Genomic DNA, 12,818 nt, shown 5'->3' on the forward strand with positions numbered 1-12,818 from the left:
GTTTCATCTGAAGGTGAACAATGAAACCATTCGGACATTCCCAGAACTCAGTATGGCTCATGAATACGTTTCCCCTTCTTCTAACATCATTCAACTGCATGTTGCTCAAATGCTTGTGTAGTATTCTTCGAGTCAAAACAGATAGAATGTTTCTCTGCTGGGAATTTAGATAAATTTGCCAAATTTTCTAGTTGATATGTTTACTTTAATGCAGTTACTTGAAAAGTGGAGATTAAATTTCTGTTTGACTGTAACGCCAGTATCACATACTTAGCTGTTTCAAGAGCTGTATTAGATATAATTTTCCCACAGCCATCAATTATTTTCTGGTGTAATACCTGATACCTAGACTCAAACAAATACTAATTTATAAGATGTTCTACGATGATATGTGTGGCTTTTCAGAATGATTAACGTGTTGCCTTTCCCAGTACATGTTCTCCAGTATTATTTTTGACTTTTTATTTGCACTATTTTAGGAAAAACAATTAACATTTTGTCGTCTGGGTGGTTATAATACAAACGACAATGGCCCGAGTGCTGCGATGTGTGCTGTGTACATTGCATGAGTCTGAAACGTCGTACGTATGTCCATTAATCAGTATGCTCACAGACTGCATTAAAAAATAATAGTTCCACATTTTGCCAACAGCCGAATATATAGCACTGTCTTAGGCCGTGTCCTGCATGAGCGACAGAAGCGACCGACAGCGAGCGACTTCTGTATACACGACACTCCAGCGACAAGCAGCAACATCGGGCGGAAAACTCGGGTGTCCTGTGTGCGAGCGACCACGTCGCACTGCAAGACGGCTACTTAGAGCCAACCAGCTGTTTCTATAAAACGGCGCCCCTAAACTGTAGAATACTGCAGCTGGGGAGTAAGGCTACAAAATTACGTTTACTTACGAAAATAAAGAGAAAAGGAGTGCTGTTTATGCAGTTTACAAAGAAAGGAATCTCCATTGACAATTTCATAGACGTCATCAACTAGGAAGATCACCACACAGATTCTTCGAATACACATGACTGTGCAGAGGATCATCATCAATAAATTAAATGCTAATGTTTTTTCATGATTGAGAGCTTTTAACAGGCGATAAATACGGAAGATTGACTGACTACATGACGAACTACCCTAAATCCATATGTAAGTTCACAGAATGAAACCTTCAAACAGTGGCCAGATGTGGTGTAGCAGTAGCGTTACAGGTCGTCATTGCCTGCTTCGTGAAGTCCTAGGTTCAGATCTGGCGTTACCTTGTATTTTAACTGACTCAGTTATAATTCTGTATACTAAGTCTTACGTATACTGTTTGCACTGCATCGCTAAGTATAATATTAAGGTCTTGCCAAGGAACTTTATCTTAAATTTATACACACCTACCCCAGTGTATCACACACAGTATATTCCTAGCAAATTACAATGTATCATGAAATTTTACAGATATTTGATGTTGTGCACGTAATTCATCAGCAGTCAGTGTTAAGGCCACGCGTTTCAATTAGTCTAAATAGTCTATAAAATTAAAGCATACTGAATTTTTGAAAAGAAAGCCAAACGTTTTGTGTAACAATTTTTCTAAAAGTATGAAACAGCCGGCCGAGCGGTTCTAGGTGCTTCTGTCTGGAACCGCGTGACCGCTACGGTCGCAGGTGGGAATCCTGCCTCGGGCATGTATGTGTGGGATGTCCTTAGTTAGGTTTAAGTAGGTCTAAGTTCTAGTGGACACATGACCTCAGCTGTTAACTCGCCTAACACTCTGAACCATTTGAACCATTTGAAGTATGAAATAAAAAATATTAGGGAAACGTTTGGTGCACCTCATTTTCTATTCATGATTTCGACCATCATTCAAAGGCACGTAGACCGTTTCTCTGATCTACTTATTTATTTTACACAAATCGTTTCATAAAATATTTGATTTATTTCATTTTTTATTTTCAAGTTTTATTAAGAAAGCATGATCTTACTGACTCCTCTTTGGCCTTCCTAACGTACATGCTTCGAAGGAAGCCCTATTGACATTTATATACCGCACCAATGTATCTTTTTATGTGGTAAATAACTAGGCCTTGCAGAGATGGAATTTTTGACACTTCATTTACATTAATTGCCAGCAGCTTTTAGTGAAATATTTCAATTTTTCCACACCCCATTAATGAACTTTTAGTTAATTACCCTGATTAATTTAAAGCAGTTACATATTTTCATACAAAACTAGACCTCACGCTGGTCACTTTGCTATTCCGTTTACCTGTTTCTCTCCCTTTGTTTGCCTATGAAAATTCGAACAAATCCACATGGTGTAATTTATAGGTGGTCTTGTTTACGCTGTACTCACGCATTTACAAAAACGTATCGAGTGTTAATCATACGATAAACTAGTCCTTCCTGCGTGCTGTGATTTCCAAAGATGGTCCTTTCACTATCTTCAACCGTTTATGAGATATGACTATTTTTATGACCACTTGATTCCCGAAGTCTAGGAAAGGTTCGGAAGTGCCGCGAGTTACTCGTCCCCGGATATAACAAGCAATATTTCAAGAATGAAAAGACATATCATTATGGTCTCAACTTTAAATACAATTTACATATATTGGTTACATTTCGTATGCAATAACGTATGGCCTTAAATGAACTATACGGGAAGTCTACGCAATTTGATTTTACCTCTGCAAATTAATAAAAATTTCTTGCAGCCATACACTCAATTTCTTGCAGCACAATAACTATGACGAATAACGAAAATAAATCCAGAGCTTTATTGTTGAAAGATATCAAGCTATAAGTTGTAGAAGAATCAAATTTTTTCACCAAATAGTTTTCTTAAGAACGGTTGATAAGTATTTCATAGCTGCCATCGCGTCTGCTCCTCTACTTTTCCGAGAACACACATGGCTGTCGTTCTCTGTTGTGCGTGCTCCAGCGACAAGATTTAAACACGTTTCAGTTCAAACGTTGCCAGTTGCAGCGGTAGACAGGCAGCGACACACATGTCGCTCACGTAGGACACTTCCGTAACTATACCTGCGGTTGTGTATTGTCCCCTGAAACTGTCGCGCGCTGTTGGTCGCTTCTGTCTTTTATCATCTACGTAGGACGCGGCCCTACTGTGGTGTGGGTGCAGGAAGAGGGATGGGAAGATAATCATACAAGTGGTAACGGTGGTTCTGGAACGTTTATTAGGAGTTGGTCACAAGTTACTAAATGTGTTCAGCGTGGTCTCCCTAGTCAGCAACGTGCCACATCCGTAACACGGCACAGTTGACAGTTACTCGTTGCATACCCTGTGTAATCAAAGTGGTATATCATTGTATGCTATCTTTCAGATCGGGCAGAGAGACCGGACGAATCCCTGACAGAAACGATCTTCGAGATACCCTCAGAATCAGAAACCACATTGAAATAGTGGTGTGGACACAGTTGCAGCCTCGCAAAGCTGAAATCACTAGTTGCATAAGGAGGTCCTTATAACGTGCCGATACCACAGTAAATCTAACGGGAGCAGGAGGTGTCATTTGCTTGAAGAAAAACGGACCATGAATGAAGGATCTTGAGGAACCTCGCCACACTCTGACATAAGCTCAGTGAAGCGGATATTCCTGCACAGAATGTGGCGGAGTAGAACCCAGTGTGCGAGAGTTCTGAGCATTCACGGCATCGTACGGAATAAAACGTGAATTCCGTCCAAAGAATATTCCCCGACCACATGTCATTCTTTTCCAAAAGGGCAAAAAAAAAAAAAGAAATATGAAAGGCAAAGTAACGGTGTTGGCTGTCTTTGGGATTCATTTAGTGCACATTTAGAATTTTGTAGGAATACCAATGCGAAATGTGCCACAAAATCTTTTGAATTGTTTACGAGGAAGAGTCGAGCACTGGCTGCGGAAACTGAGGAATATGATGCACGGTCGGTCATAGCTACAGCAACTTCTGCAACAAGTGCCTATTTCTTCAGATTTATAGATCATAATCTTTAGCCCATCTGTAGAGATGGGGCCTCTTCGAAGCTGTTCCTATCGACGATATCCCCGAAATGCAGTGCTGCAGTTGCTGCCGTACTGATGAAACAACTTACCATCTGTGCAAGGCTTTGCTTATCAACAGTCCTTGCGTTTCGCTCGGAAAAATTCAACCATCTTAACTCTTTACAACAAGAGGCACTCCAGAAAAGAAATCAACATACGTCGCCAAGCAACGGACTTCAAAAGAGGAAACATTCTACTTTCTAACTGCTTACTGTGTCATCTATTCACTTTGTGGTAGAAGATTGAGCTATCGTTTATCAGCATCCTCAGCGAGTGCTCCCGTTAATGAACATACATTCCTCTTTCCAGCGTCCTGCTATATACACAGCGCGCAATGCAGCATTTGGAATGCCGTCAGTTTAACTACAACCTACTGCTATTACAAATCAGTAGAAGTTCACGGAGTACATTTAGAATTAATCATTTATATTTCTCTTTAGAGCCCAGTACCATTTAAAGCGGACTATATAATTAAAAAGTTACATCGCCATCGAGTATCTCTTTCATGTTACTGTTTCTGGCTTTCTACAAAGCATTTTCTTCGACTGGTGTAACATTATCAGTCCAGTATTACGTACACGATAAATTATTTCGTTATTGGGAAGTTACTGAATGTCTGAAGATGGGTGAGTTTCATAGTGAATAGTTATCTCAGTATCAGTAGGTTTCCCCTATCCTGCTGCATTAACTAGCCATTCTTTAACATCTAACCGAGTCTCAAAAGGCAACAGGTAAGTCATTTCACTTTTTTTAAACGACTGATATGAAATAGCTCTGAGCAAAAGATAGTACAAAAGGTATACACTAATGATACTGAAAGCGAGCAACAAACTCGTCGAAAAGTACTTTTTTTGTAGCATTGTACATTCTTCTTGTTTCTTCTTCTTCCTGTCGATCACACCCTTGGATGTCAAAGACTCAAATGAGGGGTCGCACATGATAGAATCATTATTTGCTGCACTTTTTATTCCAATAATGGCTATATTTGTCTATCGTGAAGCGTCAAAATAGTTTTAACTTTTTTACCTTCTGTCATTTTCTTCGTTTTTACGCTTTATAGTGTAGTGTGGCGGTGGGTTTCCTTTACGATAAAATTTTCCCGATGATATGTTTTCTAATAATCCATTGTTGAAAACAAGCCACAACTGTTTTTATATTACATTTATGAGCATCCATAAAACTGCCGCAAACTTAGTATTTTCAGTCTACATTCCAGTACTCCACTTTTAATCTCACCTGAATTGAAAATTATAGTCGTTCTCGGTTCTTTTAAGAGGAGTAAGAAAATAACGACTAACTGTAAAGGTTCGATGTCTTTAGCGATCCAGAAGTTTTTGCCGTTAGATTTAGAGCTGTCCGACTCGAATTTCATGGCGATGAGTTACTCTGAACTGTTAAAGAAAAAAATAAATAGAAAATAAATAAATACAATGTATTCAAAAACTGTGTTGTCCCACGCAAAAACAATCTTTTAGAAACAGAGCTTGACATCGTTCAGAGCCTAAAATTTGTCAGAAGTCCATGTTGTGTAATTTACTGTTATGAAACTGATTTATCCAATAATTCAAAGCACAGTTTGGTGCACGCCTAAAAGTGGTAAATTATAATACAGCACTTATCACACTGATTTCGAATACGATAGGTAGGGCATAAACTACCTCAGACCTAACCGAAAAAGGCATTTAAAGTATTTGACGTCACGCACAAGTTCACAGGAAACGTACGGTTCAGACTAAGGGAATAAATACGGGATGTGACTCACGATATAATGCAGAAACAACCAGCGTCGGCGAAGCGGATAGAGACATCGTTAAAAGGACCTAAATGGTTGACACTACGATGACATCGATACGATACCGACACCTATCAGTGTCGTGTCGCCTGATGCTACCCAGATTGCTGGCCGCTCCAAGGAACTCGTGTCGTACGAGACACAGGGAAAGACAGTTCAAGTCATCCGACGTCCCTAAACCGAATTGTTTATTTAAATAAAACTAAGCTGTATCTTACACTGTACTTGGTTTTACGATATTACTTCTACATTTTGCATAAAAAATTAGAAACCACGGTCTTTGGATTCGCCCGTGTTCTTCGCTACGCTATCTTTCTCGTTTGATTTTGAGGATACTGTAAAGGAAAATAGTTTTCCGAATATTATAGTATCACATCATACGTTCAAAATAAGCTGCTTTTCTTTACGTTATTTCCCATAGCGATTGTCATACTTTTCAAATAGAGAAACTACTGTGTATATTTTGAAAAGTTTGTAATGAAGCACGTAGTCGCTGAGCAGTTTAAATTTGGTGTTTAAGTCACAGGATCTGTACAAAGGCGATGTCCTTGAGGACAATATTATGGAAATGGAGGAGGATGTAGATGAAGATGAAATGGGAGATGTGATATTGCGTGAGTAGTTCGACAGTGCACTGAAAGACCTGAGTCGAAACAAGGCCCCGGGAGTAGACAACATTCCATAAGAACTACTAACAGCCTTTGGAGAGCCAGTACTGACAAAACTGTAGCATCTGGGGAGCAAGATGTATGAGACAGGCGAAATTCACACAGTCTCCAAGAAGAATATGATAATTCCAATCCCAAAGAAATCAGGTGTTGACAGATGTGAAAATTACCGAACAATCAGTTTAATAAGCCACAGCTACATAATACTAACGCGAATTCCGTACAGACGAATGGAAAAACTAGTAGAAGCCGACCTCGGGGAAGATCAGTTGGGATTCCGTAGAAATAATGGAACACGTGAGGCAATACTGACCCTACGACTTATCTTAAAAGCTAGGTTAAGGAAAGGCCAACCTACGTTTCTAGCATTTGTAGACTTAGAGAAAGCTTTTGACAATGTTGACTGGAATACTCTCTTTCAAATGGTAAAGGTGGCAGCGATAAAATACAGGGAGCGAAAGGCTATTTACAATTTATACAGAAACCAGATGGCAGTTATTAGAGTCGAGGGACGTGAAGGGGAAGCAGTGGTTGGGAAGGGAGTGAGACAGGGTTGTAGCCTATCCCCGATGTTATTCAATCTGTATATTTAGCAAGCAGTGAAGAAAACAAAACAAAAGTTCGGAGTAGGTACTGAGAAGAAATAAAAACTTTGAGGTTCGCCGATGACATCGTAATTCTGTCAGATACAGCAAAGGACTAGGAAGAGCAGTTGAACGGAATGGATAGTGTCTTTAAAGGAGGATATAAGATGAACATCAACAAAAGCAAAACGAGGATAATGGAATGTAGTGGAATTAAGTCAGGTGATGTTGAGGGAATTAGATTGGATAATGAGACACTTAAAGTAGTAACGAAGTTTTGCTATTTGGGGAGCAAGATAACTGATTATAGTCGAAGTAGAGAGGATATAAAATGTAGACTGTCAACGAGAAGGAAAGCGTTTCTGAAGAAGAGAAATTTTTTAACTTGGAGTATAGATTTAAGTGTCAGGAAGTCATATCTGAAAGTATTTGTATGGAGTGTAGCCATGTATGGACGTGAAACATGAACGATAAATAGTTTGGGCAAGAAGAGAATAGAAGCTTTCGAAATGTGGTGCTAGAGAAGAATTCTGAAGATTAGATGGGTAGATCGCATAACTAATAAGGAGGTATTGAATAGGATTGGGGAGAAGAGACGTTTGTGTCGCAACTTGAGTAGAAGAAGGGATCGGCTGGTGGGACACGTTCTGAGGCAACAAGGGATCACTAATTTAATATTGGAGGGCAGCGTGGAGGGTAGAAATCGTATAGGCAGACCAAGAGATGAATACACTAAGCTGATTCTAAAGGATGTAGGTTGCAGTAGGTACTGGGAGATGAAGAACCTTGCACAGGATAGAGTAGCATGGAGAGCTGCATCAAACCAGGCTTGGGACTGAAGACCCCAACAACAACAACAAGTCACAAATCTCTGCATACGAAGTATAGCTATCGCATCGACATTGTTTTTAACAATGGAAGAAGAGCGGTATTAAGTTCATTCTGGAAGAAGTACGTGACACATATTGGAGGTTGTCCTCTACGAAGTTGACAAGTATGCGCCACATGTGACGCTAGTGCCGCCTGCTTTGGCCTGCTATGCAGCCCCACACATTCCTCGTGTTTTTCTTTCCTGTATGCTGCCGATACAAGCCGATGCTGGAAACGAAAAACTTACTCATATGGAAACACACCAGCAGTCATCAGCTGATGTGATCTGAAAGCTGAATCCACTTACCTCTGAATGAGCAGCTGGACAAAGCAGAGTAAGTCACAGGATGTTATTCTTATCATCATGGGCTTCTTCCATTTCTTCAGTCACAATGTGCACCCCTACTCAGAGTTCTCCAACCTACTGCTACACCACTGATGCCCAAATCCGGCAACGTTGCCTCTAGCGCATATAGATCGAGGAAGGTAGCACAGTGGTTAGCTCGCTGGACTCACATTCGGGAGGACGACGGTTCAAACCCGTGGGGAACGTGAGAGTCGTATCGATGCAAGTATCGTCACAAGAACTTTATTCTACTACGTCGTTTTCCATAGCCTGTCGTCTCAGTGTGGACCACGCCTAAATGTTCTATAAACAAGAAATCATAAGATTTTCATGTTTCACTCTTAGTTGCCTGTATAAAGACGAACGAGGTTCGCGATTTTGGATGCTGTTAAAATCACAGTGCATTCCATCGGGAAATTAAGCACTAAACTTGTTGAAGGCAACACGTGCTGGCCAAATATTTCAAGTGAATAGATCCTGAGGCAGTTGTAATGTTCCTTATACAGGATGTTTTGAAACTCTTCGTTCAAACTAATACATTAGTCAGAGAACATGTAAACAAACATATTCCGGTAAGGAAAATATGGTCTCTGAAGTCCCCTTGTAACGTTAGGTAACATTTTGGCATTGGTACTGACGTAACCTATTGAGTCGTTGTCGCTGACTAATTATGGGTACTGACGTTGAAAAATGCTCTGTGTACAGATTGGTGGATCTGAGGTCCACTTGAAAACAAACCGATTCATTCCCAAGCAACACAGTCTTCCCTGCAAACGTACCAGTTCAGTGGCAATCATTACTACCTTGTGACAACAGTGGACATTCAGCAGTTTAAATGTGCTGAAATGGCTGTAATACAACTGGTATACTGTTCTGTGAGCGGAAACAGACGAGCTGCTGCGATAGAGTATCGATAGCGCTTTCCCAACAGATGAGTTCCACAACACCAGACACCCGAACGTCTCCATCACCTGCTACGTCAAACAGGTACTTTCCGCACATGTTTGCACGATGCAGGTCGGAACTGAACAGTGCGAACTCCCGAAATTGATTCTGCGACATGCTGAAGACACTCTATCTACAAGTATACGATGCACTGCACCCATTGTTGGCGTCAGTCGTAGCCATGTGTAAAATGTTACATGTCCAACTGCTTCATCCTTTTCATCCTCAGCCCATCACACCGATATCACCTCAAGATTGTCAACAATGTGGACAGTTAGCATAATGGGTTTTGCAATAGAATGCACCTCTCATTTCCTCCCGAGGTCCTGTACAAGGAGGAGGTTTTGTCTACTTGTGAAGACTGTATTAGTACGCCAAAGTGGGCATCAAGGAGCCTGCATCAGGGGCATGTACGCACTCAGGTGCAAACCTATTCTACTTCTTTGAATGAAAGGTACTTAACCTCTTGTTCTGCTATGAGGATTAAGACCCCCTGGGGATAATGCAAAATTTTGATTTACTGGTTATGACCCCCAGTGATTATACACAAATTTGACTGACAGGTCCTTAACGTATTGTTTCCCCCTCACTCCTCCTCATCCTCACCACCCTTCCACTGCATCCTCCCTCATCCCTCCGGGAACGCCCCTCTTCGATACAGACACACTTTTGATATCAATTTGATTGACAAATTAATTAAATCGATCAATTAATTACGCACTGCTCCTATGGTAAGACCCACAGCCCACCCTCACCCCCCCCCCTCCACCTCCCGGAAATTGGCGGCAAAAAGACTCAGCTGATAGGTCATTTGGAGGGAAATCGATTGCACTAGATGGAATATGGTTTAAACAATTTTGACAGTGTGTGGAATACTGTTTATTTAAACAGTTTACGGGGTATGAGACTGTGTACGGAACATCGTTTATTTATTTATGTAAAGATTTTGGTGGTTGTTTAAAAGGTTTAGACAATGTGTGCAGTGTTGTACATTTAAACAATTAAAGAGATATGAGACAATATATGAAATACGGTTTATTTATTTATGTAAAGAATTTAACCTTTGGCGGGAATACGATTGAGATGTATGGAATACTGTTTAAACAATTTAGGCAATGTGTGGAATACTATTTATTTAAACAATTTATGTCACTAAGGTGATATATTGAACATTTAAACAACTGTGAACCTTTTTCTTTCTCATCGTGCAATACCGCCACATCACACGTAAATACACAGTTAAAAATCTTTCGATAGCGAATCATGCACCACCCTTCGTCCCCTGTCCACTGGACCGCACCCAGTGCCGACTCGCGCAACCGCACTTGCAGCTTGATTGGGGGTTCTGCAAAGCGCCGCCGCGCCACGAGTTTCACGCACGTGCTCGCTCGGGCAACAAATTACGTACAAGCTGCAGCTGCTGATTTCACAGTGCACCGCGGCTCCCTGGAAGGGCGGTCAACGACGAGTTGACAACCAGAAGTTACGGAGTAGCCCAGATTTTAATGTATATAATTGATTAGTCCACTTGTTGGATCTTGGCAGTGCCAATGACAGCTGGTGAAGTGACCAGTGTGCTGGGTGAGCACGAGAGAAGCGGACGACTGTCTATTACGTGAGAGAAGAATCAAAGTGATGGACATTAGCACTGGATATATTGACAACATCAGAATTCCTGCCACTGCAATCATCCCCACATGCCGTTTATGGCCGGGAGTGGGGCACTCTGCCATACACGCGCATCCACAACTGCGACTGCGGCCGTGGTGGAAATTTTCACTGACCTCTTTACACTTTCTTTGTGACCACGAGTCTGTGTGATCTTTAGGATTTTTTGTCACCAGAAGTGTTTAGTAGAAACGCTGAGGAGGAGGAGGGTGCGTACAAGACCTCGAATATATTTAGCGCTACGATTTATTTGTGATGCGAAGTTCATTACTTGATTTACATTATGTTTGCATCTGGTACTCAAACACTGAAAATATGTTTTACTACAAAGAATGATCATTGTATGTTGGAAGTGAGTGTTTAAGCGATCTATTTGTTTCCTGTAAACTGTTGAAAAATTAATTTTACAGCATAGTGCAAATGGATTATTTCACTCTATTTTGGATATCGAAATTCCGTCAGCCTTCATTTGCCTCCAGCATTAGCCAATAGGAGTAAGTTGTTCTAAGGAGAAGTGGAAACCTCCATCTTCGTGATTGGAGGCGTTGTTCCACACAGAAAAGCATGGAGTGTCTTGTTGGAAGCGACAGAGACGGGGAATGGGTCTGCAATTTTCCGATAAGCAGAGAGTTGACATTTGATGCTTTGTTTGGAGGTCGCAAGATGAAAGTAAGCCGATATTCGGTCCGGAGTTGGTGGTATTTATTAACGTGATCTGTAATTAGGACACTGGACAGTTTCAACTTTCGTGGCGGCTCCCTGACGACTGACACACACGTGGGAGAGCCCCAACGGTAGCTGCTATATATCACATCATTCCATTCCCTTGTGATTACAGTTATTATGTCACGGTGATGGAGAGTAGGAGGATGCAGTCACAATGTCTGCTTAAGAGAGGAACCCCGTATTCTGTAAGGTGACTAAATAAATAGTATGTACCAGTTATTATCGACTTTGGTTTGAATTTCGTGTCATAATATCCTTCTTGTCCAGCTCAGAGTGATTGCTAGGGGTGATGATGGAGGGGGCGAGGGGTATGGAGGGGGAACCTCCTCTGGTAGTGGCACCGTGCACTGTTCACTGAATGTCAAAATGAACACACATAGGATAATTTAGATATAGGACAACACCTTCAATCTGACGAAGTGTAATTACATAATTAGGACACGTAGCTGCCTGATGTGAGCTTACCCCAGCTCCTGCAAATTGAATTTTATATATAAACAGACATATTCTATGCGATATAATTGAATTTTTCGTGTTGAGATCCTTTCTCTTCTGCGTAGATGGCAGCTAAGAGCTCATGGCGGTATCCCTTCTCAGTCAGGAATTTGCCTTGGAAGGAAGGCATCTGCCCTGCATTGGTACTCCACAGGGGTTTACTGGCTAAATGTACTTTGTTTGCAGTCTGGTCAAACAGCAACCGACGGCGCATGCAGGTCAGGGAGGACATGAGGCGAAACAGAGAAAGAGCACTTGTTTCTATGAGAATTTCTCCGGTGCTTTTGTTCGAGGATTAGTATGACATCCGGTCTCTCAGTTGCGGTGCCCGAGTCGAGACCTGCGCATGGCACATAGCGCTGCCGCTCGTTGCAGAACACCGATAGAGCTGCGTGTGCGGTGGCATAAGTCGGCATTGCATGCGGTCTAATACACAGGGAACGGTGGGCTATGCCTGCTATGTGATCTAAAGGTTATTAACTTTGTAATTACGTGCAGTGTGTGGTTCATGGTGGTGCTCCCGGTGCTCCTTGTGCAATCAGGATGAAAAAGCATAACAGTTGCATAATATTTTATATAACACGTTTTATCACGTAAATTGTTTAAATAATCAATATTGCACACATTATCTGAACTGTCAATATTCTCATGAACGCTTTTGATTGCCTTCCAACTGCCGGATTTCTTGCATA

Source organism: Schistocerca gregaria, chromosome X (assembly GCF_023897955.1).
Source record: "Schistocerca gregaria isolate iqSchGreg1 chromosome X, iqSchGreg1.2, whole genome shotgun sequence".
Taxonomy (NCBI): Eukaryota; Metazoa; Arthropoda; class Insecta; order Orthoptera; family Acrididae; genus Schistocerca; species Schistocerca gregaria.